The sequence below is a fragment of the Ostrinia nubilalis genome, chromosome 1, assembly GCF_963855985.1.
Source record: "Ostrinia nubilalis chromosome 1, ilOstNubi1.1, whole genome shotgun sequence".
Classification (NCBI taxonomy): domain Eukaryota; kingdom Metazoa; phylum Arthropoda; class Insecta; order Lepidoptera; family Crambidae; genus Ostrinia; species Ostrinia nubilalis.
In genome coordinates, this window is record NC_087088.1 from 7,310,820 (window position 1) to 7,314,877 (window position 4,058).

Consider the following 4,058-nt stretch of genomic DNA (forward strand, 5'->3'; position numbering starts at 1 on the left):
TAACTCTCGGGTATTAAGTAAGACCACTTCAAAGAATCGACGAATGCCATTAATTTTTTTGTTAATTCAATTCTCTCTCTCTCTCTCTTCTGCCTCGCCTTATCCCGTTACACGGGGTCGACTTTTCCAATCATGCGCCGTCCATTTGATTCTATCTTGAACGCATAAAATAATTCGCCATAGTTAAATAAATGATTTACATAACTTATCAACAAATTATGTACCTGCAAAGACTGTGTGACAGAACTGGGTGTAAATTTTGGTACAAACTCTAGTAAGATGGATGATATCTTCGAAAATATGCGTGTAGGAACACAAAATGTTCTTAAGACATTTAAACTATTTTTATTCATAGGATAGCCTTAAAGTTACGGGAAATTAAAATACACGTATAGAAACTTTCATAAAATACTTTAACGCCCATATTCACAAACGACGCTTGCTTAAGTGAAGCAGCAAATCGAACGCACAGCGTTGAATAAAGGTTTGTAATTGGTTCGTGTCACCCTGTGCGTCCACGCGCACTGTGAGACCTCATAGTAATGTTTGTAGCGTAAAGGTTTCACTGCTAACACACAACCCGGCCGGGTCCGCCGGGCCCGGCCGGGTTGGCGACGAATGCAACCGGGCCCGGTCGGGTTGAGAAACATACCGGGTTGCAATCCCTAGCTACGATGTAGCCACCATAATTTTAACCTTTTAATGGTTGAAAGGGCTGACAATAATACTCGGATACTTGAATACTTCCTTTTATTTCACTATAAATTTCAGGTACAGAGAAAGAGGCGTCTTCCATAAGTACGACCACAGAGCAAGAGAGAATTTCTCTTTTTTTTTTTCTAGCGTTTGGATATTATGATTGGATACACAACATAACCTTATCCATTTTATCATAAGGTCGAAAAGCAATGATATTTTATTAACATTCTGTAAAATAAAAAGTTGAACTTTACGAACAAATCACAGTCTAAACATCCATTAATGTAACCCAAGCTGTGTCTTTTCAATGAACGTAAAGTATGACTGCAATAATTCGCAGTAACTCAAACTCGTAAAACAAAGGATTATCTTGGAAATCTTAAACAAAAATATGGCGTAATTGAAAAATGCCTTTTGTGAAGTTTTTAATTAAGCAGGGCACCGGAACAACTGCGAATATTCTTGTCGGGAACTCCGCAAACCGACTGGAAGTAAGAGCCAAGTGGGCAAAGAGTTCTTGGCTGAAGTGTTTGCACAAACGGAGTTAGTTGCCTAAAGCTATGTAGTAGTTGAGCGTCTTGCATTTATTCCGACTATTGGATTTGGACCGAATCATTCTTATTTCCGAAGAACTCGATTCGGTCGGTCCTATTTTCGTTGAAGAGCCGAACGGCTCTATCTAAATAAAGATAACCCATTTGACGGGCAAGGCTCGCACTTACGTCATAAGTTACGATTGGGAATTTTGGACGTGCATTTTGTAAGATAGAGTAAAAAAATATTTGACGTAGCAAACTTCAATTTCCGAATCCGACTCTACCAATACTGTTAATTGAATAAAACATGTAATAAAAAATCTCGCCCGAACAGGGACTTGAACCCTGGACCCTTGGATTAAAAGTCCAATGCTCTACCGACTGAGCTATCCGGGCCGTGCAGAGAGGCCTAAATAAATTGGTCAGGAATGCTTGCTTATTTTTTGTTCACTTGGGCTGAGTTGCACCATCATTATTTTAACAGTAACTTTAACGATAACCGGTGATTTTTGTATGGAGTTTGACAGATTTTTGATGTTTATTACAGTTAAGGTACGATGGTGCAACCCAGCTTCAAACGTGTGTTCAAGGTAACAATCGTGCCTATTTAATTAGCTATTAAAATATCTGATAAAAAGCCATAACATTTCGAACAACAGCTCATCATGCTACACACTGTGGAACTTAAGTAGTACAACAACTTATTGCTATTTTGCTTACACGTGCTATTTTACAAAAAAAAATAGTTCGATTTGCACCTGTTATAATAACCTGTTACTTTATTTAATTATTTTTCTTCTTGTCGTGTCGATAACAAACCTAGTTAAACAGTGTCAGTCCAATACTTTATTTAATGGAAAAAGTGTTTAATTAATTAAAATTACATACATTATCAGACTCTTATCTAAATAATAATTATACTTATGTATGTATGTAGTTCAGAACTGTAGATACTGCTGGATAGTAACGATTTCTTTGATCTTAGTTAAGGATCTAACGTTTATTTGACAGCTACAGGATATTGCTTTTCTTTAACAATCAAGCTCTCAGTGCCCGAGATCGTTCTAAGTTATTATTAATTAAACTAAATTGTTATAGACCAAGCAAAACAATGTTGCAGGCAACAATAGCATGTCTTATGTCCTGTCGACTCTATATTAACAATTTCCAAAGCAAAATAAATTCAAATAAATGCTTCATAGGTCTAAGTATAACTATAACACGTTAATTAAAATTGTAGTCTTCAGCACATCAACCAACCTCGAAATTTCAAATTCTTCAACCAATTATAATTTCTAATCTTTATTATAACGATACAAAATTCAAAATGTATTACAGATAATTAAGTATTCGTAACTAACCGCTCTTTTAACCTTCTCGACATGAACATTTTTAATGTCTCTGAATCCCGTTATTATATTCATTTTGCGGCAAAAATACTCCCGCAGACGAATATCGATTTTTTGCTGTCTAATGGTTGAATCCTACTAATAAGCAATTCATTAACAGAGCTTGGCCTCCATTGATCTTGATCGGGTCTAATACATAGCAGCGTGCATCCGATTTCCTATGACCACGCTATGACCCTCTACCTACCTATGACAGATCACATACTTATATTGAAAGCCATAGTATATCATACGAAAAATTTTGTCATCATTTGAGACTAGGGCTTGAATACCGGAATTCCGGAATTTCGTAACTCCGGAATTTCGGATACATTTTTTCCGATATTTCAATTCCGGAACTGAAGCCAATATCGTATTCCGATATTGATATTTTTCATAAATTATTTTAAGTTTTCAAAACGTTTAAGTATCAAAATAGGTTCTTAGATAAGGAAGTCCTTGAGATATGTATTCGCAACTTTATTAGTAATAATATTAAAGAGGCAATAGGGCGAAACCAAAGCTCCAAAATGTTCGATAGAGACAACTCTAATGGGCGAAGCCAGCTGAAGAGAGCGGATGATAGAGTAAAACCTGTTAATAGCTCAGCCACAGGACAGTTCCAACAGCTAAGCTAACTCGACACTATACCGAAGATTAGCCGGACATCAGCCCTTACGTGATTAGGATGGCTCTCAAACAGCTAAAGCACAACAAGGCACCGGGTGATGACGGAATAACCTCGGAGCTTCTGAACGCGGCAGGTGATAAGCCGATACTGAAAGTCCTTCATAGACTGTAACTCCGTCTTACTCCAGGGAATAATGCCAGAGGCACGGAACAAATGCTTGGTGGTGTTTTTCTTTAAGAAAGGGGTAAAAGCCTTATTAAGGAGAAAGGAGAATTACAGACCCATCTGGGTTCTGACTCTGAGTCATGTCTACAAGCTGTTTTTGAGAGCCATCACGAATAGTCTCGCGCGTAGGTTCGATGACTTATAGTCTCTCGAGGAAGCCACTACCATATACCGCATCTATACGCTACGGCAGGTTATACAGAAGACCGAAGAGTCTAACTTGCCTATATGCTTGGCGTTCTTAGACTATGAGAAGGTCTTTGAGCCTGGCTGAACACGAGGGCGATTCCTCTGCAGCGAGCTTTGAGGCAGGGAGATGTAATAATACGTCGAATTCAACTCGGCTGGGCAGCGTTCGGGAAACTAAATAACATCTTTTCGACCAAAACACTTCAGTGCCTAAAGACGAAAGTCTACAATCAGTGTGTGTTACCAGTAGTGATGACACACAGTTCGGAAACGTGGCCTCTTACTATAAGGCCTTATAATAAGCTCAAAGTTGCACACCGTGGTATGGAGAGTGCTATGCTCGGTGTTTCTTTTCGAGATCGAACCAGAAATGAGGAGATTCGTAAACGA

General features: G+C 38.2%; 1 non-coding gene across 1 annotated transcript; it reads right to left on the bottom strand.

Annotated features, from left to right (window-relative positions):
* Positions 1-1,558: 1,558 nt before the first annotated feature.
* Trnak-uuu (transfer RNA lysine (anticodon UUU)) lies at positions 1,559-1,631 on the bottom strand. The gene has a single exon. It is a non-coding gene; the product is annotated as a tRNA-Lys (tRNA).
* Between the last annotated feature and the right edge of the window lie 2,427 nt (positions 1,632-4,058).